Genomic DNA, 26,375 nt, shown 5'->3' with positions numbered 1-26,375 from the left:
GAAATGGACTCTGGACTCAGCCATATGCATTTAAACCCAGTTCAGTGCTACTCTGAGGATTCTGTATTGACAATAGCAGGAAAAAGAAAGCCCTGCTTGGCTCTCAGGGCTGCAGCCAGCAGTGAGTTAAGGCCAGGGAGAGCCAAGGGCTGAGGGCTGGCACTAATATCACTTTCTGAAAGCATGAGCTTAATATACTGTTCCTTTGTGCTCTTCTGGAAGCAGCTGCAACTCCCCTAATTCAGCCAGAGAGACCCAGTCTGCCAGAGCCTGGGCCAGAGACAGTGAGCACACGGGCAGATGTGAGGGCTGCTGCCACCATCCCTGCTGCCACCCCTGCTGCCACCATCCCTGCTGCCACCACACTGCCACCATCCCTGCTGCCACCACACTGCCACTGCCCCTGTTCCAAAATCCCAGACTACACAGATCACTGGGATCTTCTTAACTCTCCCACCTTCCTCTGTGTGACAATCCAAAGAGCAAAATGATGAAGGGAAATACAGAAAGCTTGCATTTGCTAAAGCCCATGAGAGCTGGAGCCAAGCTGAACTGCAGAGCATCATTGACAAAACTGTGACAAACCAAGCACGTGTGTGCACAGCTCTATCATGTGCTTGTGCCACAGCACTGTGCCTGCAGGTGGCCAAAGCCTGAAAAACTTGACTTGTCTTTTCCCTACTTTTCTTGGGCAGGTTTGTTTCTCTCTTTGTATTCCTGGCTTTAATCAAGTTCCCCTGCCTTTCTATAGGTCAATTTTCTTCTCTCCCAAGTAGTATTTTGAACACACATCCTAAATTGGGATTTTTGTGAAATGCATAAATCACCTTCCCAAAGCACTCCCAAGGACTGAGACTTGCAGAATTTCCGTGTCTCTTTAATTTATATCCTACTCTTTCAGGTAGGCATTGCTTAAAAAGAAATAGCTTACTTCTCTCTTTTTTCCCTAGAAAAAGAGAGAATAAATTCCTCGTATATAGGAGAATGTTTTCATCACTTTATTGCTTTGAGCCCACACTCTTCATAAGCTGTCATAAAAAATTTGGTTAACACACTCATAATAATTACATTTCACACACTGTCAAACTATACACATTGCTGCAACACTATTAAAAAGTGAAAGCAATATAAAACATTGCTCAGTGTACCAAAGTCAGATGGAGAAGATTTGCTCAGTGGTAAAAAGCCACTTTTAACACCAGCTTTTCTTGAACCATATGCATACACTACATGGTACTGCAACACTGAAGAATGAAAATTGACCCACATTTCCTCCCCTCTGTATATAAGAAACTCTACCCAGAGCCACAGCTGCTGTCTGAATGGGCAAACACCAAAACAAACCCAACATGCTGCTGAGGAGCAGCAAGGGACACTGTCCCTGGTGCCCAGGGGAAGGAAGGGCTGGCAGTCACTCACAGCTCTGAGGGGCACTGGGCACAACACACAGAGAAGCTGCAATGGTAACAAGGACAGTGCCAAAATTACTCTGAAGCAGAACTGCATTTTGTGCATCACTTACGACTTCTCCTCTTTACACTCTAATGTTATTCATTTATTCAAACATGGGCTTGTTTCTGTTCCTGCTGAGGTCAAGTGCTGAAGTGGAAGTTAAGGTCAAATAAAGCTCCCTATGCTTATTGCTGCTTAAAAGTTTATTACACATCGAAGCTACTGACTTGAGCTAAGAAGTCATGAAAATTTTCACTTTTTTTTTTAATTTTGCAGCTCTGGGTAATCTTGCTTTGCAAAGACAATCCCTCCTCCAAGACACTGCAAGAAGATAACACCCTTCTGTTCCCAGGGCTGAGCCTCCAAAAGGCACTGCAATTCCCCACCATTTGAGTATATACAGACACATTCCCACATTCAAAACCAGTAAGTTATGAGTTGGACATCCTGCAATTCCTAGAGTTGCCACCCATTGATAGCACTTCTATTGTACAGGCCTTCAGGAGAGAAATGCATACAAATGAGATGAGTGCACAAAATTATTTCAACTAAAAGTAGAAAATTAACACAGACTCTAAAACAAAACTTAAGGAACACAGTTCTGGAGGCGAACTTTAATACTAGATGATGGAAAATTCTCAAAGCCATGCTTCTGTTCTCTCTACTGCTTTTAGAAGAGTAAAAACTCACTTACAAACTAAGTGACCCGAGAAGCAGCTTGGGCAGCATTAATTAAGTTAATATTGCTGTGTTCAAGCTAATAAGTCAGCTCAAGCTACACTATTTTATTCAAAATGCAAAATAATTTTTATTTTTACATTTTTATGTAGCTTATTACCAAGGGCAGGAAAGCTGGGGATAGGGGAAATAGGATCATATCCTCAAATACACTTTGCTCTTACCAACTGTGCCTCAGCTGGCACAGTTTGTAATAAATTGCATGAATAAACCCAAAGAATGACCTACTAGATAAAGCTCAACTTCAAGTCACAAGTTCCAAATGCAAACCATCATCTTGAATGTTAGAGCCCCTCTTAAAACACCAAACAGCCCTACATAACCCACGTACTTCATTTTCTTCCTTCAGGCATCTTCCTCTTCCCCTTTTTGTTGTGGAAACAGCATGTACAGCCATTTGCATTCACTCTAGAAAGGTTTTTAGTACCTCAAACCTCATAATCTCAGTCTTATTTTGAAAGCCAGTTCTTGCAGACATGCTCTTAAAGGTCCAGAAAACAAGGGTCAATTAAATCACTGTCACTGAACAAATTGATTGAACTTGTACACCATATTAGAGGTTGCTTGGACACTTACTTCCCATGTCTCTGGCACATTCCAGTATTTCATCCAAGAGAAGATGACACACCATACTAATTGACAGAGAATTTACAGTTTTCTCTTTCCAACATCTCTCCCAGCTCTGTGGATCCAGTCAAGATCTAAAACTAATGATTTATCTGTCCTGCCTAAGGGTAAAACCAGATTTTTAAACCAATAAACAGAAGAAAAAAAAAAGTCTCAGAATAAAGACATCAATCCTCACGTTCTGCAAGGACCAGAACGTTAGAAATGCCTGCTGTGATGCCTGAAGGCTTCACACAGTGATTAGTAGGTAGGCATTAAGCAATAGCTGGAGGCTGTGCTTGGGACTTCTTCCTTTCTTTTCTCATTTAGTTCACCCACAGAATCTCCCGTTTGGAGTGCCACTGGCAAAAACAATTCCTAGAAGAATATCCTACCAGGATCTTCCCCTTCAGTGACTAACAAAGGAAAATGGGCCACATCCCTAGAGCTGTTTATTTACTTGAAGTATTTTAGGGTTGACTGCTGTTCTCTCTGATTCAGGGTTGCTTTCTGTTACTTTTGCTACACACAAGACAGGTAAACTTGCAAGGACAGACTGCAGAGCCTGGTGACTTCAAACAGCTGTTCAACCAGAAGGCATAGTTTGTCTCCTGAAATCAGTATCAAAGGCTCCTGCTTTCAGCAGGGCACATAGAGGCAGTGGCACACAAGCTACAGAGGAAGACCATTTCATCTGAAGGCATGAACAGACAGAATGCCAGTTCTTCAGCTGGCAGGAGCCAAATGATAACACCCAGGCCCATCAGTGTGCTTCTGGTATTCTGCATTTGACGTTTCCTCCCCTCTCTTCTTGGGCACTCCAGTTACTAACTGCCCTCAAACACGAGCACTTGGGAATCTCATTTGGATCAGTTTAGCTGCTGGCATCTGCACAATGTGCATAATGGCACTGGGAACCAAACACTCTTTTGCTCATCTATATAGTTGCCTCCACTCTATTATCCAGACATAATTCTCAATGATCTACAGCAGACCCAGGGGAAAAACTAATTTGTTGGGACCATAACGTGTTGTATTAAGGCCCAGCAGCCTCCAGCTCTCGTTATCATGCTGCTCTTTCAAGTAACATGAATTCAGATGGAAACAGGACCATCCACTCTGCCACAAAATGCTCTGAAGCAGCACTTTTTTCTCAGCTTGCCAGGTCTCCACATCACTCCTAAGCCTTACTGCAAAGTTTAATGGCAAATTCATTTAGATATTTACATAATTAACTGCTTCAAAACAAAAGCTTGATGATAATATACATCCTGAAGAGAAAGATGTGTCTAAAGTCAACATCTGCCCAGCAGCCTTCTTCCCAAGTGCCTGCCTGCACCTACCGCAGCCTCAGGACAGGGGTACCCAGCCTCACTCCTCCTCCTCTTATCAAAGGGACTGAGAGGGAGAAAATGATCCCACAAAGCTCCGGGGAAGGGCAGCCTTTTGGCAGGACAAGCACCAGTGCATTAACCACTGACATAGAAAAGCTAAGCCCCTGTTAGCACAACTGGGGAATGAGTTTGAGGGAGTCTCAGAGCCCACATCCAGCATCAGGTAACACATCACCTTGACCAGAATGTCTCCCCTCCCACAGCTCCCTCCACACTGCAGGGTAAAGCCTCACCTCCCTGAGAGCCAGGGACCTTTGCTCTTGGAGCCCTGATCTCACAGCACTTACCACACAAAGAAACACAACTCAAGCTGCTGCTGAGTATTTCTGGGTTTGGCAGGGCTGGCACAGTGTTTGCTGCCACAACACCCAAGACTACCCTTTACTTCCAAGGACTGAAGCAAGTTACACAGATGATCCATACTCGGATGTGCTTCCAGACATTTCTCACTTCATCATGCTTGAAATTACTACCAGAAAGGAGCCATTTATTCATTTAAATGTTGCTGAGGTCATTTATTTAACCATTAAGTGGAAAAAAAAAGTTTGTTGTATAGACATAGATACTTTTAGAGCAAAAGAAGCTTTAACATCAGATTGACAATGATGAAATCAATTTCCTTCCTCCTTATGACCATGCAACTCCCCCCTGCACTGGAGAATACCCTCAGGTGATACATAAAGCACTGCTGAGATTGGGTCCTTGCTACTATCGTTGCCATGACTGCACCACACACCTCTCCATGGGCAGCAATGCTCTACTCAAAACAGCTGCTCAGGACAGCTATTAAATTCTCTAATGTTACCCTCTACCAGTAAGTTACAGCCCTGTGTGGGATCAGAGTACCATGGGAGTGCACTTTGAACTTCATCAAATCTCTACCACTTAGATGATATAAATGAGTGTCCTGAAAAATGACAAAAATATTATTTTGAGTGTCTTGGTAGTATTTTTATCAAGTGATAGCCACAAAGTAACAAATTACTGCCACCTCAGATGCAAACTACTCCAGGGTTCTGGAAATGCTCACCATATGTGTATTTGGCAAGGAAGAGCAGTAACTAGGCAATAAGTGGATTCCTCATTCTGAAACAGTGATTTATAATCAGGAGCAACCCTGTCACTTATTTCTAATAAATCTATAGTGTTTATAATATTCCCATGACAAAATAAAAATTTAATTCAGGAAGAAAATGACACTCAGAGACAGACAGCCTTCCAAGCCCTCCTTCATTAAAAAACAGAGGCAACTCAGTAACCCAGAAAGCAGTGATCCAGCAAACATTGTACTGCTGGAAACTGTCTGAAGCAAAGATATATGGGAGTTTATTTGCATATAACTTCATATGAATTCCAACTGCATCCTGGGTGCAAGTAAAGATTGTTTTTTTTGTTTTGTTTGGCTTTTGGGTTTGTTTTTGTTTTTATGATGAACAGACTTAGCAAACATTTCCTAAGCTGTCTGCTGTTTGGAATTCCAAGTCTGAAATAAAGCATAACCATGCTACTGGCTCCAGTGCTGCTTATCTCACAAACAAAACCCACCAACAATTAAATAAAAGAACATTTACTTTACACAGAGCTTATGTGCAGCTTACAGCTTCACCTCTAAAGTAGCATTATAGACACAGCAAATCTAGCAGCAAACTAACCAAACTGACAAACTGCCTGTCAATGCTCTCTATGAATATATACTCAAAGGAAAAAAAATAATCACATCTGCAATAATAATTCTGTCACCTCTCTCTTGGTTAAAGTGTACCATACCATTATGATGAGAGTCCTGGGTCTGCTCATTTCATCATCACTGTCCAGCGGCAGAATTTCATGTGACAACTCCTCTCGTCGCCGGCGCCTGCAGATATGTGGACAGTTCCTCTGTACCACAGAACGAAAGGCTTGGAGCAGAACAATGCTGGCAGCACAACCCATATCTGCATCCTGAAGCCTACAAAATAACTTCTATGTTTATGCTATGTTTGAAAAACAGTGGCTCCTTGTCCCTGAAAACAGCCTACAGTGCAGCTGCAGCCAGCTCGCTCTCCAATCGCTTCCTTGAGCTCTGATCATCTGATCACAACCAAATAGCTTGGATGCAGACAGAGGAAAGATTTGATCCGCTGAAACAGAAACACACGCAATATTACGATGCTTTCCTCTCCCTCCCTCCCCGCTCCTGAATTCACATGAGAAAATGCACTCCCTCTCTTGTACAATCATCCGCCTGCTCCGACTCCAGTTTCATGGAACTGAAAGTATTAAAATTCCCAGTTCAAAAGAGCCAGCTGTTCATTAAACACACACAGAGGCATCCACAGCAACTGCCTGGATCAGTTTAAATACCTTCTTAAAAAAGTCGTACGTAGCAAAAAAGCCAATATCTGCAAAGTTATTAACTCTCATTATCAGCACTGCTGGCTTTAAAACACTTTGCCTAAGGGGTTTTTTACCACACACACACACACACACAAAAAGCTCAGAGGGATTTGCCTACAATGTTTTCACCACTTCTTGCAATTTTCTGAAGCACAGCAAGTTCATTTGAGTTGTAAATGTAACAAGTGGCAAAAAGGCAGAAATCTGTGTACTTCATCCAGCTCATGCTGAAACAACCGTGGCTCAAGGCGAAGCAGCAGCTCTGAAATGCCTCTCAACAGCGGGGCTGTTCTGTGCTCCTACACACAACCTTCTGCCTTCACTGAGAAACATCTTTACACCTACACAGGGGCAGGGTCTCACTCTGAACCACACAGCTGTGACCTTCCCAGAGGGTGAGAAGAGAGGATGTCTGTGTGTTATCAGGGGCTCCAGGCTGAGGGAAGCTGCTGCTGGCAGCCAGCACTAACAATGTGCCTCTCTGGCTGCTGCCTGGCAAGTCATTCAAAAAGCAGGCAGGGATGCTCGGCAATCACATGGCTGACCTGGAAACACAGCAAGCACTAATGGCAGAGTGTGTAAGATAATAGCACAGGAGAGGAAGTTAGCACTAAAAATACCTACAGAAAATGGATTTCTCCTACACATTAGGAAAACTAAAAATTTCCAATAGGGTTTCCAGAGCAGCTGCTTTTAAGCTAATATGTATAACTTTATTATATGTGCACCCAAAACTGTATTTACCTTGCATCAAAAGGTTTTAGTTTCTAATGAAGGCCATGAAAGTTTTGTCATCAATTCCCACGGGGGCATAATCAACTTTATAATGTCTGTTAATGAGATATTTGTAAATAATACCCTCTTTCACAATCTGAGCCAGGAACTACACTGAAAACTTTTTATGGAAGTACTTTTTCTGGGCTTAAGTAGAGTTTAATTGCTCAGCAATCTGGCAAAAGACATCATAATTCTAATTAAAGCATTTCCCAGAAAAGGTAAATCCTTTAGATCGGTCCTTTAAAAGCAACAAACCCATCACCATTATTTCTTGCCTTTATTTCTTTAGAGCAAACAGCTTTAAGTGCATGTGGAAAGCAGTCAGCAGCACTGGCAGGCACTGCACAAGCTGACCCCCAGCCCTGCCAATGCACCCACCTCTCCTGCCAATGCTCTTCCTCTCCTTGGATGCTCCTGGGCACACCCTTCACACGCTGGTGAGATGTCCCTGCCCCTCCCACAGCAAGCCCTGCAGAGGGGGCTCCCACCATGCTCGTTAGCCTGACTTTGCTAATGGGATTACAAGGGCACAGTGGCACAGCTGGGTAATTCCTGCACCAAACCAGCAATCCTGCTGCTGCTGCTATTGTTTGTGTTTTCATCAGCCCCCTGCCTGCTCCAGAGCTGCAACTGACACCTTGGCCACACCAAGGATGCACTTGGCAGCTGGGACACCTCTGTTCCTACTCCAATTCCAGCAGCAGCAATCCAGTCCTGGGTAACATCTGCTGCTGGCTGTTATGGCAACTGCTCTGCTGCCTTGGGGGCTGCTAACACATCTCCTGTCTGTCTGCACAGCATCCTCCTTCACTCACCCGTGCTCAGCTGGGAGAGTTGGCAGCATTTTTTTGAAATTTGGTTTCCATAGCACAGCCCAACACAGTCACACATGTGCACACACGTGTGTCTGGAACAGCACCCTAGGGCTCGACCCAAAGCCTCCCTTTGTTCTCAGGGAGGAATCCCATCCATTCCAGGGGTCTTTGGATCACACCATTCTCTGCCAGTAGCCTTAGTAACTTCATTACAATTATTTGTGGATTAAGCTATTATTAGATACAAGCAGAAATGACACAATCTTGGCATTTTGGCTCTTTGGAGAGAAAAATGACACTTAGCCTGAAAGCAAGTAAACTAACAAGCCAAAGCCAGCTAAAAGTAGCCTCCAGCTCTTGATCAAAATTCAAGAACTGAAAAACAGCTAATGCAGAGGGGAAAAGAAACCACTGAGGAGCTAAAAAAATCTCTTCTGTTTTAAGGAAATCTCACAGAGGCATAAGCTATCATCAGAAAGGAAACCTCCCAGCCACTAAAAATGCCTGGACACATACAGAGTATCAACAGCTTTGTTTTACAAAGGTAGGGATCTCATTAGCATACATTATGTTTATACACCAGTTATCAACAGTGTTAGTTACTCTTACAGTGAAGCATTCAGCACTATTTTGTGTTAATTAGCACGTTAATCCAGAAACAAAATTCACTGAAACCCCCTGGGAAGCAAAATACTCCTTAGTGCAAGCAAGTCCTTAATTCCCCATTATGAAGGCTCTGGCAGCCATGCTGGGCTAAGGAATATGCACACTGGAAACCTCCCAGTGCCCACTCTCACCCACCACTCCTTTTAGCTATGCTACATAGACATGTAACAGCAGCATCATGGTTTGCGGGGACAGGCTGGGAAGGAGACCACTAAAGGCAGCTCAGTGAAGAAAGGAGAAGAAAAATTAGACAGGCAAGACAATTGCTTTAACCCAGAGGACTTCAGTGACCCAGTCCTCAGCAGCTCCCAGGGCTGGGTGTGTGCAGCAGCTGAGCTGTGCAGGAACAGAAGTGGGTCACACTTGCCATGTCTTATAAAGTCCATGATAAGAAAGCAGAGTTCAAAGGCATCTGTATCCCCGAGCATACAGCTATTCCAGCCTCAGCTTCCACATGAAAGAGGTACCAGCTCTGCAAAAAGGCAGCCAGGGTGTGAAGAGGGAAACTCTCTTTTGCACTAAGTCTGTAGAAGACAGTAAACTCCTTCTTCTCCAAGCACTGGGTTATTTCTCTTCCACAGTATTCCTGTGTTTCTGTTTCTGCAGGTGGCAAGATTTTCTAAAGATGCTACCAAACATTTTCTTACACACCTATTTCATACCTCATTAGCACACCACATTAAAAGCTGTTTTTCTTCCCACAGCTTACTTTATTCCATTAATTTCCCTTGCTCTTTGTGGTATTTGAATTCCTGTGATCATAATAAACAGGATACAATCTATTGGTATTTCAGTCTTCAGTTGAGGGCTTTAAAGAGGCAGGCAGAAAGGCAAGTGTTGGAGAACATCCTTTAGTGAGAGGATGACTTGTCAAATTCAACACTGATCCTTCTTCCACCCCCAAAGGAGGCTGTGTTCTTCTCAACAAGGAGGGTGGCTGCAGGTTAGAGCCCCCTTTGCCATGAGACCTCTCAGCTGCCAGCATGACAGGCACCATTTTGTTTGGTTGGGTTTTTTTAATCTGGAAAACAAGCCTGCCTCTCCATGGTATTTTCACGTTACATATGCTAAGAAGCTCCAGAGAAGCTCTTGTAGTGTGACAATCCTAAAGCAGCAGTGGCAGGTGAGCCCAGGAGCCCTCAAAATGAACAGGAACACCCCTGGAACTGCTTACAGCAGTGTGTTCAGTCTGGCCCACAGAAGCCTCAAACCACTAGGAGGAACTAAAGGCAGCATAGCAGTACAAGCAATAAGAACTCACTGTTACAAATGACAAGGCTCATGCCACCATTACAAGTAACCATTAAATTACCATTCCACATACATCATATCCTGGTACAGATGATGAGCAGCTCCCTAGCAGCACACAAGCAACACAAGTGGCCAGTGGCTGTCACCCACAGCTCCACACACAGACCCACAGTTTATAATGAAACTTCTCTTCAGTTAGTCCATACAAGTAGCAGACAAACATTTGAAGCAAGGCATGACAGCAAAATTACAGTCTCTGCCTTGATGCAAACAAGGATCACTCACATTTTGGTAAGTTCATGCCTCATTTCTCAACACTTAAATATTTATCACGCACCCTTTCAAAACAAAAAGAGCTGATACACGTTTTCTTAGCAAAGGTCTTTGTCTCCAGTATTTATTTACATGAAGGCTTGAAGGCAGTTGCAAAGAAAGCAGAGGGGAAAAAACACACCCAAGCCTGAAAGACCCTTACGCTCTGTTACTCCAAAACAAACAGGGGAATCCCAACTGGCCCCCAAGGAATGAGCATGGAGACCCAGCTCAGACACATGCAGTACTCCAATGGATGGTCTTCATGGCAGGTAGCTTAATGAGAGACACCCTCATTAATGGGGCTCTTTTACTTGCACATTTTATACATGAGGAAAAGCTATGAGTACATATACCTGAATATAAGCTCAGATCTTTCCATGCACTTTTTTCTTATGACTACAGCTTTAAAGCAATGTGGAGGATACCATGTCAGAGCGGCATCTCTCACTGCCACAGAGGCAGCGTTTCCAATGCACCTCAAGGAGCAGCCCTGTCTTCTCTTTCCAAAAGTTATGTCCCAAACCTTTCACACCCAGCCCAGAGGCTGTGCAGGGCTAGGCTGAGCCACTGCTGCCGTATGTTTCGAAGGAGGAGAAAAAAAAAGTGCTTTAAAGGACACATGGGAATCCCACATTTACTTCAAAGAAAGCTTATGCAGTCACAGGTGTACAAGCCATAAATAACATTTGTGCCTTCCACTCATAACATCTCTCTTGCACTCATTTCAAAATATTCATGCACTGTGTCTTGAAGTGGTGCTGCAAAAATGGTTAAATATCAGAAACACTGAGGTCTCAAACAGCAGAGGGGGTGACTAAGAGTCAGAAAACACAGGCTCTGTAATGCTTTAGTTCCCACCAGCTGCTCCCAGTGACCCAGGAAAGCCGGTACTTACTGCAGTAACTGGTCAGCACAACTCCTGAACCATTTACAGCTGTTTCATCTTGAAACTGTTTCCTTCTCACAAAGTTATCCTTGACCAACACAAACGATTCATAGCACACCAGTTACAACAAGCAGAAACCCAGGAATGAGAGCACATGGTTGTGAGGGTGTGAGAGCTGCTTGAACCCTTCAGCCTGGTCATTTGTGCTCATTGCACCTTCCAGAGCCAGCGATGCTGGCCCTGCTGCGGGCAGAAGGAGCCAGCAGTGCCACCGGCCCGGTGTCACCGGGCTGCAGAACGCCAGCAGTGTCACTGGGCCGGTGTCACCGGGCTGCAGAACACCAGCAGTGTCACCGGGCTGATGGCACCGGGCTGCAGAACGCCAGCAGTGTCACTGGGCCGGTGTCACCGGGCTGCAGAACGCCAGCAGTGTCACTGGGCCGGTGTCACCAGGCTGCAGAACACCAGCAGTGTCACCGGGCTGATGGCACCGGGCTGCAGAACGCCAGCAGTGTCACTGGGCCGGCGTCACCAGGCTGCGGGCACAGCCTTGCAGAATGCCAGCAGTGCCAGCAGGCTGGTGTCACCGGGCTGCAGAACGCCAGCAGTGTCACTGGGCCGGTGTCACCAGGCTGCGAGCACAGCCTTGCAGAATGCCAGCAGTGCCAGCAGGCTGGTGTCACCGGGCTGCAGAATGCCAGCGGTGCCACCGGGCCGGTGTCACCGGGCTGCAGAACGCCAGCAGTGCCACCGGGCTGCAGAACGCCAGCAGTGCCACCGGGCCGGTGTCACCGGGCTGCAGAACGCCAGCAGTGCCACCGGGCTGCAGAACGCCAGCAGTGCCACCGGGCTGCAGAACGCCAGCAGTGCCACCGGGCTGCAGAACGCCAGCAGTGCCACCGGGCCGGTGTCACCGGGCTGCAGAACGCCAGCAGTGCCACCGGGCCGGTGTCACCGGGCTGCAGAACGGCAGCAGTGCCACCGGGCCGGTGTCACCGGGCTGCAGCACAGGCTGCAGAACGCGGGTGTCTGGCACCCTCTAGGGAGGAGCACACGAAAGACCAGCTCACAGCTGCTGCTTCCCCACTCCACCTGCTCAGAGCGGACACAACTGTACAGACATGGCAGGAAAGGAAAACAAGTCAGGTAAGCACAGAAAGAGGCTTCCCATGACTGCCTGTGCTAGTGCTGCGTTTCTCTTCTCAATATTCCTTTGTTCTTTCATGCTGATGTCTGGTGCAAAGTGCTACACAGACTCTTAATTACTAGCACACTGTACATGGCCCAAATACAGGTTTCCCCCATTAGATCTTCCAGCTGATTGCATCAACAAATTGCAACCACTTGACAAAAAAGAAAACAAAGTGATAAAACAGTCATGTAAGGACTTCCAACAGGCTGGTCTACAATCCCATATCTCTGGAGCTTCAAATTCTAAAGAGGTTTCTCAGAATATTCTCTTTACGCAAAAAGTGAAATAAATCTGTAATCTGCACACAAGTAGTTTGCACATGCTTATTTTCAACTCAGGTGAAGCACCCTGCTGATTTTCAAGAAGTTCCTCACTTTGACAGGCAGTTTTCCACAATTACAGCCTCTGTGAGATCAATGGGATTATTCTTAGATAAAGTAAAATGGAAAACTGCAACCCATAGGCAGTGATGAAAACCTCCTTATTTCAACTTCAGTGGCTTCTGGATCTAGCAGGGAACATTCTAAAATGCAGCTAAGAGCATTGTTGTGGTTTTCTTAAGCATGTAACAGGAAAAGAAACATTTGACTTCAAACCAGGAAAAATAACTACTTAACCTACAAAGCAAATGTTTGTTTGTTTTTAAAAAGATTATTATCCCATAAAACTGGTGGGGAATTAGTTGGAGCTACCAAAACTCATCTTTTCTTTGGCACACAGTTCAACAAAAACATAATGTATTAAGATAAACTCTGTGAAGAGTTTTCACCAGAAGTTATAACCCTGGCTGAGCTCAGACTTCCAAAGCAAAGATTTTATAGATAAATCACAACAGAAAAAAAGCAGCCACCACCCCACTGGTTCCCAAAAAGAACTGGTAGCAAATTATTATCCTCTTTCAGAAAGATACACATTTAACTTCCACACAGCCCCTCAAACTGCATTATCAACAGCTGATCCTGTTTCCAGGGAACCTCCATTTCACTAGCCCAATGGGAGAGTGTCTGAGAACCAAAACTGGCATGGAGGAAAAAAACCTAAAAAATCACAGTGCCTGTTTTCACTCTAACATTTTGGTTTTGTGGCATTCCTTACAGCTAAACAGAGTGCTACTCATCTGTTACCTGTCACAGCCCAAGATCTCCATGACATGCATAAATTCCAAAGCCTTTTGTCTAGATGTTTCACAAATCAATTTTAAAGAACAAAACACACCCAGCTGCATGGGAAGATGCTCTTCCCACAGAAGAGCAAATGCAATTTCCATTTGCAGCCTGGCACCAGCCCTGCCGCTTATGGAAACACTGGAGAGAGAACCAAGCAACTGGGGAGACCAGGCAGGAACACCCCCCAGGGCACAGGGAGACAGATGTCAGCAGCCACTAATGAGGTTTTAGGAAGAAGATGTGGGTTTGGATGAGGTGTCCTTTGTACAGCAATGGTCTCTATGCTGAATGGCCTGAACAGCACCGTGCTTCAATAAACCAACACTTCTTCTCTAAAATATGATCAAAGGCCTAAAAAAACCACTGCAAAACCTCTCACCCACATTCACAAACTCTGGACAAGAGCCACAGAAACTTTCATTGCTGACATCTCATCTTCAGATGCGCAACCTATTCTCTATCACTCTAACAGCCACAGCTTGCCATAATCCAAAAGTAGTATTTCTGTTCAAATACAAGCTAGAAATACAGAGCAAACACAAATAGAAACAGACTGGAGTTACTTTCTAAAAAACCACTCAACTCTGGATTAGAGCAGAGTTTTAGACAGTGGTATCTTGGTGGAAAACGCATTTCTTATTGTAATTTGCCTCCAATCCAAGCCAATGACATATCTGTATTTACAACTCAGCTAACAACAATAACAAAACCCCGAACTGCTCCACAACCAGAGCACTTTCAGCCTCTATCTCTTTGAAAAGATAATTCTGGTTTGGGTCACAAGAGAGCCTGCAAAGGAAGGTATCTCCTGGCACACTCCAATCTACTTGTACATCCCTTTTGTTTTCAAACAACTCAAGTAGGAGAAAAGCACATGCTTCAACATTTGAGGTAGGAATTTAAATAACATAAATGAATGCTTTTATTTAACGTTTTTCATATTGTTTAACAAAGAAAAACTAATGGCTTACAACAAAGAAAGAGTGGAATCAGGTATTAGATGAACAGGGCAGGATTCATACACAAATGCCACAGACTACACAGGACAGGTCTAAATTCAGGTCATACCAGATAAGCTAAAGAAGCAGGACCATATTCATTGCAAATGCACACATAGTAAAATAATTTTGAGAAATTAAGCATGGAACTCAGCAGGCTGAATGGCATCTTCACCTCAGTCACAGCCATCCACACAGGCACATCAGCACTCAGAATGGGAGCTCAGCATGTTTCCTTATTTGTCTGCATGAAAAATTAAAAAGAATCCAAACCCCACCATTTTTTCCCCTGCAGTGACATACAGTCACTCATCTCTTGGCTCCCACTTTTGATGCCCTTCCTCTCTCTCAGATGCCAGACTGCCATTACAAAAGAAGTAACCAGCACCTTCTGCCTCTGAGTCAAGCCTCTGCACATGACGGAGGTCAGCAGCAATTCCCACCTGGCTCTGCACATGCTCTTCACAGAAGGCTGATGGATTTTCAAGCCAAGAAAGCCCCTTCCAAAGTCCCTCACCAAAATTATGGGCTGTCCCAGAGAGCCAGGAGTTGAGCTGCCTAAAGCATTCCAGACTAATTTAATAATTTTTAAATACAAAACATCAAACACCTTGAAGCTAAGAATTTCTACTGCAAGCTGGGCAATCAGCAGCTGAAAACAAAGGAGGAAGAGCTGGAAGCAGAGGCCAATACCAAAATGATCATCAACTACCAATATGACACCAGCACAGCAGAGTTCAGTATAGTTCTGGATATCATGCCAGGTAACTCTAGCAAAGGGAGTACTCCCACTACTGTGTTTAAAAACAATGACATGAGCACCCTGCTGAGACATCACTAAAAGCACATGAATGGGCCTGGCCACGTTCAAGGATGAACCAGCTGCAGAACAGACCAGCCAATGCGCCCAGGAAATTACTGTGGCTGCTGTGTCCAGCTCTGAGATGCCCAGCACAATCCCACTGACACAGAGGAGTGAGTTCTTTACAAGATCACCAAGACAGACTGAGGCTGGAGGAAATGATGAGGAAAATACTTTTGTCCAGCCATAAGGCATGAAGGTTGATGAAAAACCTTGCCAGTCCACACTCCCATAGGGTAGAGAGAAGAGAGAGGCTTTCCCAGAGACATAGCAGCAGGGGATGAGACAATGAACATAACACACGTGATAGTGGACATTTCAACTAAACACATAATAACTTCTAACCATGAAGGGTGGTCAAACACAGGAACAGGGCATCCTTGGAGAGTGAACAAGGTCCTGAGTAACCTTATCTCTGTGGAAAGGAGCTGGACCTGACAACCTCCAGAAGTTCTTTCCAAACTTTTATTTCATGAATGTGTAACAACATGGCTTATTCAGCCCAACAAACCAGAGCCCGAATTTGTGCCCTCTTTGGGACAGCCCCAAACACAATCAAAGCCATCTTAAACCAAAGGCTAGCAGTGATGAACTGACCATTCAGGCCATACAATTTCTCTTCACACAAGGCTCTGTTTTTAAACTAACCCAGAAATGAACAAAAGAGGCTCCCAATCAGGCTTCTTTCAACTCTAAGTCAGCTGTACAATCCCTGCTTATTATTTCAAGGCAATTTCACTTTGAGGCATATACAAAGAGTTCAGCCAGAAGCAAGGAACCAAAAGGAACAATCTCATTCAATTTCCGAGCATAAGCTTCTACAGCTGCAAAAGGGAAAATTAGGCACAAAATGTGGACAACGTAAAAAACAGAAATGCAAAGTAAAATCTGTACATATGGGGCCAGCAGAAACTGTGTTGTCTCAGGTGCTGCTCTCCCACCACCCCACTCCCCCAAATACAGCAGCTGCAGATGTATCCTTGTATCTGTCAGAAAAGATCCCACAAGAAGAATATGGATTGTTTCCACTAGCAGTATAATAATGCGGCTTCAGATTCCTTTTTTATTATCAGTGCCAAGAATCCAAAAGAAAGAAGCTAAGAGTTAGGACTCTCTGAAAGTTCTTAAGGCTATAAATATTACAGAGCTGTCTTGATTTTTTTGTTTGTTTACATATTACTCAAAAAACCCTGCCCAAATCTGACAGGTCCAGGGGCAGCCAGCCAAGCACCTTTTCCCTGTTTGACCATGTCAAGTATCACCTAACCATGACACTTCTTGGGCTAAAGCACACAGGGCAAATCATTAATTTCTACAGAGCAATCCACCTCCAGAGAATCCTACTGGCATAAACATCAGCCCTCACCAGACAAGAAAAGGGATCTGTTTGTATACAGTGCCAATACTGTAAGAGAAGTTTCCTCTGATTGCAACGTGGGGGCTGATTAGCCCCAAACCCTTTCCTTTTTACACATCCAGAAGCTCAGGGAGGCTCACATTCCTCCTGCTTTACACCAGCCAGGAAGCCCAGGCTGCACACTGGACTAGTGAGACCACCCAGAGAACATGGAAAAGAGACAGGGTCCCTTAGACCCACACTGCTCACTGGGACCTTGTCACCCTGTCAGAAAGGAGCAGCTCAAACACAGCTCCTCACACCACACCCAAGGAAGTGCCTGAAACCCACAGCTTTGCCCTTATCACCATGGAAAAGAAAAAGCACCCCAAAAGGAAAACAAAACACACCAACCCAATCCAAAAGCATCCTGCCCCTTTTAGAAATAATATTGCTGGGCTTTTGTCACAGCACAACAATGCGCTCACTATATCAAACCAAGTAACAGCTATTGTAGCAGCTAATGAGTGACACTGTCCCCTGGACAGCTCTTCTGTACAACATGTGGTTTTCATTTCATGTCTCTTGTCAGGATTTCACTCCCTTTCTTTTATTTGACCTCCAGAAGATAATAAAATAATACAAAATCTAAAATAACGAACATTACGTTTCTGGCATCCATTAACATTCACATCCACAAGGCTGTTGATTCAACAAAATACAAAATAAGCAAAACCAGGCCAATTGTAAGTTGTTTGGCCTGTATTTGTTAAGTTCTAACACAGTCTCTATAAACATATGTCTTCTGGTTGGTATTTCAGGAAGAAATCCTTAGAAGAGTAATATTTTGATTAGTAACATGTGTGTTTTGAAAGACCAATACTGAACTCCAAGGGAGATTAAAATATGAGTAGAAACTATGAGCTAAATACACATATGTGCAAAGAGCTTTCATTCTCACTGACTGAAACGTCTGGTTACAAGTAATTTGTTTTTATTATTGAAGTCCTAATAGCCTGTGCTATTGACTTTTGTAAAATTAACTGATACTTATCAAAATATCCTGTTCTTACAGAACCACTTTTGAACATTACTTAAAAAAATTACCTAGTATATAACAGAAGCAATGTCATTCTTTAGATTATAATGACACATTTTAAATGAACTTCCCAAGGACCCTAGTAATTTTAGGTATCCAAATGTTGACCTTTTCTCTTTTTAGTCTTTCAGGACTTCTCAATCAAGCAGGAAATAAAGACCAGCCAGAGAGTGTTTTTCAAGAAATCACAACTATTTACACTCACAAAGCTATTGATTTACTTCAGGGCATCAAGCAACATGCAATTAGATTTTTAAATAGATTACCAACTTCCTAGGCCACCCCCTCATTCTTCTGCTGACAGCTGGGCATTCAACAGGGTTATGTTCTTAAGTAGTTCCAGTAGAAAAAGTGCAAATGCATAAGTAAATTATTTAAATGTTACAGAGTAAACACGGGAACTTTAACCCAAAAGATTGTTTATAGTTGTTTTCTAAGAAGTCTGCTTGTCTGTGCTGCCAAAGCTTTCATTAGAACATGTGATATCCAAGAGAAAATATGATGGTACATGCACACTCCCTTTAAACACACCCCTTTCTCACTTTCTCCCTTTCCCCAAGGGAAAATGTTCTCAACTTTCTCTTACAATTCAGATGGAAATTTAAATACAGAGATAGCAATTTTTTCATTTCTGCTGAAATTCACTCCAATTTATAATTAGTGCTCTAATTAAAGCTAACAATCATTTATCACTTTCTATGTAATGTTACAATTATTTCATGGTAACATAGAGTTGCAGCCAACAGAAGAACTCTCACCTGGATGTCATTTATGCTTTTGTCAAGCAGCTGAGCAAATTAGGAACAGTTACAGCTAAATACCAAGCACATGCTGCCAGCCTTAAGGGCAGCCTTGGTTACAATTACTCACTCAGTATCAGCGCTTCACTCTTGATGCTGTAACACTAAATTCAACACGACTGCTCTTCACAAAAGATCAGGCTGGCAATTTACTTAGGAGACTGCTGGGGCACAGTGTCACTGGCATGCACAAACACCTGCAATGGAAGCTGCTGCATTTCCAGGGAGACACCTAGAGACGTCTTCCACCCAGCACAAATGTGCCTGCAGAGCTCAGCTCTCTGGGAAGCAGCACCCTCTGCCTTTCAAATCTCATCTACCAGCATCTGATTTGAAAAAAACCCAAGTTTAAAAGCCAGCCCCAAAAGACTGGTTGGTGTACCCTGATAGGAGGTACTGCCCTAACCAAGACACCCTGCTGAACCAGGGCTCACATGACTGTGCCAGCCAAGAGGCACAGGCAGGGTGAAAGGTTAAGAGAGGTTCACCTCTGTCACACAAGAGTTTGGGTTGTAAGGGACCTTGACACCCCTGTGGATAGCACTTGCTTGGGGTCTCAAAAGACAAGGACACCATTCCTCTCAAGAAAGTAATGGAGTAGATGGATCTATCATCCTATTCCAAATATAAATTTATCTGGTGACCTGCAAAGCACATCAAATGCCACTACAATTACCACTCAGAGTGCTGACGAACCTTGCCACAGCACATGTCACAGTTGAGACAGTCATGATAGACTAACACCATATAATTTCAGAAAGCTTCAACCCATACACAGTAATACCTTACCTCATCAGAAGGCTTCAGGCATCTGCCCACACAGAGGAACATCACAACACTTCAGAAGGCTCCAAGCATCTACCCTTCTTGTTCTTTAGCCCAGCCTTTTATACCCTCCTGTTGATGCACTGCACCTGTGTGCCCTCTGCTCCCTTTGGTGGTTGGTCAGTGCCCCTGGGCACTCCATGGCTCATTGCTGTCAATGCTGCTCACCTGCTGCTCACAGCTGAAACCAATTGGGGATGAGGCTCACACAGACCCATCCCAATCACCACAATCTGTGTGCCTATAGAACCTGGCATCTGCCTGTCACAGGACTTCTGGAAGCTCTAATATGATCCAGAAGAGCAAGCCACACCAGTATGAGTCTATATTTTAAAGGCAAATCTAATCCCACTTTCCAACTTGACTATGCAGACAGAAATCTGAAGATGTCACACTGCAGTCAAAAGAACTACAACATAATTCTGTATTTTTTTAACCAGAACTTGTTCAATCTACCTAAAGGAACAGCTACATTTAAATTTGGCTGTCACTGACATTGTCTACGCCACCGTAACAACAAATCTTGAAGCCCCAGATGGGTTAATATTTATGAGAAAGTCAACAGAACATCAAAAGAACAGGAAACAGCATTTCCTGCCAAACTGTCTAAAAGCAGTCGTAGCGTTAGCACTGCACTTTGCTGGCTTTTATTCCTGTTATCTCACAGACAAACATGAAAAAGCTCAAAAATCTGCTAAGCTGAGCCCATGATAATAGCAACTAGAATGTATTGTTCCTTAGTCATGGCTCAATTTTCATTTCTTTCTGCACCCAAATGACAGAAAAAGGTATTTGTTAAATTGTCCATGTGAGCTAATGCTAGCAGGATGTGTTTGGCATACTGGCTCTGGGGCATATCTGGAGCCCTGACACTGGCAAAAAAAGTCAGACAACTCTCTTGCATTATCTTTTTTACCTCATAGATGTTAACAACAACCAGCTGCATTGCAAACTATGCCAGGTGGGTTCAGGACATGCTGCTGGGATGATGACAGACCCAATTACCCACTGAGCAGCAACCCTTCATTGTGCATCATAGAAATTTCACACCTCAGTCTTCAAGCTCTAATTACAAGTCACTTGCTGACTCCCATTCTTGATCACACAAAATCTTCCTCCAAAATAAAGAAACTCAAATTTCTTATCTGAATCCTTGACAGATCCTTTAGGATGAGGAACAAGGATCTTCTGAAATACACACTGGGAAAAAGTAGTAGAAAACAGAAACCCAGAAGCCTTGGGGCACAAAGACCAAGTAGAGCAGTCCTTATACCTGTTTCTAGCACAGCTCAGTAGCCATCATCATGGAATTTAAATGCAAAGTTCTTGTCTTAAACCCCCCAAACCAGGCACATTATTTCAAGGAAACTGATTTTAGCCCTATTTACCTGAGTTGATTTCAAAATAGATATAAATCCATTGATATATTCACACATCACAACATGGACTTGTCTTCCACACTACACTGAACAGCTCTGCTTCCTTTAAGGAAACAGACACAGGAAAAGTTCTTTCAAGAAGAGTCCCTCAGTATTATTTGAACTATATTTTATGTGGTGAAGAGTCATTCAAATAGCACCTATCAACACAAACCCACATGTTCAATGCAAAACCTCACAAAAAAGGCAGAGGAGAGGCCTATGACCAAAGCCAAAGGCTTTCCATTGCCAGTTTGGGGGAGAGAGGCAGGGCTGGGCAGAGCAGCACGGGGCAGTGCTCAGGAGGGGAGGAGCACAGAGATCACCCACTCACAGAACTGGCACAGAACATTCCTGGAAGAAGTGGGTTTTGGTGTGGCATGGATGGCAGGCAGAGATAGGGTGCCTGACACAACTGACACACTGTTCCCTGCACAGAGAGGCCTTAACAGAGGCTCTGAGACAAGTGGGAGAGGGACACAAAGCACAACGAGGATCCAGGACTGGAAGGGGTGAGGGCAGCAAAGCAGGGAGTGGGCAGATGTGAGAATGGAGAAATGAGAGAAAGATAATATTTAACTGCAACATACAGGCCATGGCTAGTGGTTTTGAAGGGTTCTCATTGTAAGAAAAACTCTGGGAAAAAAAAGGAGATAAATTTCACATTAAGGCATGTAAGGCATTGTGTCCCACTGTTCTACTGCCCATCCTTATTGCAAGGCAAAAAGCATTTCATTGCCAACATCCCCAGCCAGCTGGAACTATCATGGCTACATAAAGCCATCCCAAAACTACCATTCCATCTTTTTCCATTTCCAAGCTAATTGGAGTTAAACCACTTGGAGCTGGTGTGCTACATGAGCTCTATTTCTTTTAGAAAGTACACAGAAGCATGGAAACAACTGTGTATGCATTTGAAATATAAAAAGAAGCAGGTGTCTTCTGAAAGACACCTGAAGAAAAGTAATCATCTATCTTGACTACAATTTTTTTTTTGTTTATATTAGGGATTTCCTAACATTACTGTTAAATCACAAGTTATTATTTGACCAGGAAAACCAAATTTATGTTCATGGATCTCCTGGATTTCTGTTTTGTATGTTCTCTTACAAAACCTACAAACCAGTTTTCATTGATTCAGGGGAAGCAACGAGGATAAATTCATGCAGCACTAAAGAGACCAGTATAATTCAACCCTACTTAATGTTGTACAACTTCGTTTCAATCAGTGCTTGAGATTTTAGCTGTTTAATGAAAGGGTGTCAGCGGAACAGAGGCACTGTGCAATCACACAGCTCAACGAAAAAGACAACTGTTACTCGTGGAAAAGGCAACTGTTGCCTGAAGTGAGATGCAGCTTTGGAACAGGCAGATGCTTTTCAGTAACTTGCTTTCAGAGGAGAGCTGTGCAGGATATTTAATGTCTGCACAGCTTCTGTAATTGCTCTCTATCCAGGGCTGGAAGTCCACCTGCCACCCATGAATTGGAAGGGAAAACAGGTGCCTATATACTGACAACAGAAACATGATGGCTCAGCACATATTTTACTATGCATTGCAAATATGTGAATACAAAAGGTATTCACACACCACATGATATTCTAGAATATCAAAGTCTGCTCATTACTGGTTTTAATACTTACTCATCACTCCCTTTCTCTCTGCACACAGAATTAGAGGTATGACCCAGGACTTGTTTTCCCAAGGTCTCTCCCTGTCAATGCACTGTTCAGTAGAACAAACTTTTATGCATTTCATTCCATACAGCTTCAAGTTCAAAGCCACAAAACAGTTCCATCCACAGGATGGCCAAATTTAGGCCCCTGAACCACTTTTCAGACTTGAGACCACTTGAGGCTAAGCAACAAAAAAAGAAGAAAAAAAGAGAAGCCAGGAAAAAGGCTGTGCACTTGTATCTTCAAAGAGAGACTGAGATTGCTACAAATACCACAAGTTATTTATGGCCTGTGAAATGCAACAGAGGCATTCCTAACAAAAGACATCAAGCCTGGCCTGTGCCATGGTACTTGCACAGCAATGGAGAAAGCTCTTCCACGGGACAGGCTCCAAAGATGACTTACCATCTAAACAAGCACAGCCCAATCAATAGCCCCCAGGCTGAGTGCAGCCCACCACTTTCACTCAAAGACTCAACAAGCTCTGAATCCTTTCTCCTGCACCTACTCATAGCATGGAAAGGAGGGCTGTGTTTGCTTCCAAAGGGGAGAGAAGGGGATGTGGAGGACTGGCATCCTGCCCTCCCTCAAACTGAACATGTATTTTGCACAGTGTCTGGGTATGGGCAGCCTTTCCTGCCTCTATTCTGTTGACTTTTTGGCTCAGACTCCCCCCAGGGCTGCCAGGGCTTGCAAAGGACTACAAGGGAAAGAAGGCAGGGAGTAGAGAGTGGGCAAGGAGGAAGCTGCAACAAGCACCTCACAGCAGAAGAAAGAGGCAGAAAAAGTAATTTAAGACTTCGTTATACACCACTGTGGCCAGAGGATACCACAGCCGTCTTCCCCCTTCCTCTCCTCATGCCCTTCTGCCATCCACTTTTTCTGTCCCAAGGCCTGGCAAACGCTCAGATCATAGGAGAATATTCTCACACTTTAAAAATACATTTTCTTCAAACCATGTCAACCTCTGCCCCTAAACCACAAGAAAAACCACTCCAGAACAAAGATCACTGAGGAATTTGCATCAAAAGATAGACACATTAACTCTTAGTTGAAATGTTTCAGGCAGCTTTTGGGTAAAAGATGCTTGTAGGCCTTGTTTGCAGAGCCAATGGGCTCCCCAAGTGGGGAGCTTTTAAATTAGCCCTAGAAAAACAGAGACAAGAGACACTTGAGAGTCCAGAATTTCATTCTTGTCTATAAATTAGAAGTACACTCCTCAAAATCATCAACCTAAACATGGTTACCAAAGCAGGTACATCTAGCATGGGCAAGCAATACACTTAGACAATGACAATTTAAAAACCAAAATACAAAGATAACAAATTTTCTTTTTGCTATTCTAAACATTCCTAGTCACTCCCCTTTCAGAGAGAATATTTCTGCATTACTCTTGTGATAAACAGCAACACATAAAAAATGAAACCTTTTCCCCCTCTATCATATCCAATTCAATTGCATTCATTAAATTGCATTATATCTACATCATTTAATTTAGGTCAACATGTCAGAGTAACCTAGGATCATGTTTGCTTTAAGTCAGCCAGCATTATTCTCCCACCTGAACAGCCCCTTTCAGACTCAGTGACAGAATTTCCCTCCACTTCCTCCACACTCCGTGAAGGAAAAACTACACTGCAATTAAAAAATCACTGCAACACTGACAGCATACTGAGCTTCTGTACAATGAATATTATACAACTGCTCAACAGCAATAAGGGAAGAAAGTCTAGCAGCAAGTTAATTGTTATTTATTAATGACTGCATTAGGAATTTAAAATCTAATACAGTGTATCTTTCAACTTTTGAGATTTCCTTTTTTTTTCTTTTGGTCTGCAGATAAAACCATGTTTCACAGAGGCAGCAGAAGACTCTCCTTGCAGGGAGGTACTATCTCCCTTTCCCCATATTTTCCTGGGATCCCAATGACAGCAGCTGCAGTTCCCACTGCTGTCTGCACAGTGTGAACCCACACACGTCACAGACATCCAGATTTCCCCATCTGATGTACTTTTATACAAGCTTAAAGAACATCTACATTATGTCATCTCAAAACATTACACTGTGTTCCAAAACATGCAGTATTTGGGTTCCAGCAGAAAAGTAACTTTACCCAAGTGGAGGCTGGATGTTGGCTCCCAGTGTAACACTGGAAGGAGAGGCTGGGCAGCACCACCTACCCCCAGTGCTCCAAGGGAACTCTGTTCCTGTGTAAAATTTAAGAACAAAAATGCAACATCGACCTCTTCCTCTCTGTATTATGAAGGAAATACTAGTACCAGAAATGATAAGTAATCTACAAAAATGCATTTAAGCAATGCAATTTAGGTTTCTATTATGCATCACTGACATGAAGGAGAAAAAATAATAGACTACTGAGACTACTGCCTTGAGCACTCAAATTAAAAAATGAAGGAGGGGTAAGGAGACTTGGGAAATTAAAAAAAAAAAAAAAAGAAAAGAGAAGAGCAGTAGAAAAAGCCTTCCCAGCTCTGGAAGGCTTCACTGACACACATCACTACCTAACACTAATGCAGCTCAGTACCCTGCTATTTGTTTGTGCTCTGCCCAGAAAGGGACAACGTGAGCTGAAGTCATTTACACTAAGCAAGCATGCAAAGGACAGGCAGCCTTCAGTTTTCTTACATTTTTCAAGAGAGGGAAAAATTTTCCCATGTCAGAAATGAGAGGAGTTGGGGGGATTACAAAGCCAGGCAAATCATTCATCCATGTGGGACAGGACAGTCTGTGAGGAGATAAACTTGGAGACAATCATTCTGTGGCTTTTAGTATAGATTTATTGTATGAACTTGGGCAGTTAGCTCCTGGTGTTTTGTTTTTCTTATCAACAAAACCAGGGATAAAGTTGGCTTTTGCTAAAATAAGAATATACAGTTGTTATAAAACAGACATTGAGTATAATTCAGATTCAGAAAATTAATATTGAGTTCTGTGAAATACAGGGAATCCTAAACTGGAAGCATTATACACATGACAAGCAAGTCTTTGTGCAATAATCACATCTGTGTCACTATTTCATAGGCCTTTGACCTTATGCTAGAAAAGTTATAAACATGTTTTGACTTCTGGCAGTGACATATGCGCTGCAGAAGTGCCTGTTAGAAACCACAATATTAAACTATCTCTCTGTGTATCCATCCTCCTCCAAATCCAGCACAAGGCTTAATTTTCCAGCTTCTCTTTGCTATTGATGCTCATCCTCTCCCTCTCAAGACCCCTTATTTCACCTTGCAGGCAAAAGGAAAAAAGTTAATGCAACTTCTATAAACTGAGAGCATTCTGAGTTACTTAAAATTCAAGTGAGTCCACTTTCCATGAACTTAAAAGGAGGTGTTAGTCAAGTGACAGACACAAGACAAGAGTAAAAACCCTGCATTTAAATCTAAGTGCCTGGGTCTCCCCACCTCCTAAATGGCTGTCTAGGGGTGCACATTAATGGCTTATCTGCACAAGTTATTCACCAACCTGACGAAACTTTCTTGCAGCTCTCTTCGTTTCTTTCCTTCGTTTTATCGTCTTCTTCAGCCTCTCCTTCCCCACAAAGTCTTTTCTTTTTTCCCCCATTTTCTCTAATGCTTTTCTTCTTTCTAAGCCATTTTCTTCCCTTCTCTGTCTCCACCTTCTCTGAGGCTCTGTTCCCTTATCTCCTTTCCCCCATTTCTGCATCATTTTTGTCCCCAGTGCCAGATGAAGTTCCTAGAATTGC

The sequence above is a fragment of the Camarhynchus parvulus genome, chromosome 9, assembly GCF_901933205.1.
Source record: "Camarhynchus parvulus chromosome 9, STF_HiC, whole genome shotgun sequence".
NCBI lineage: Eukaryota > Metazoa > Chordata > Aves > Passeriformes > Thraupidae > Camarhynchus > Camarhynchus parvulus.
The sequence above is the reverse complement of the archived record's forward strand: the minus strand, read 5'-3'. Positions refer to the sequence as shown.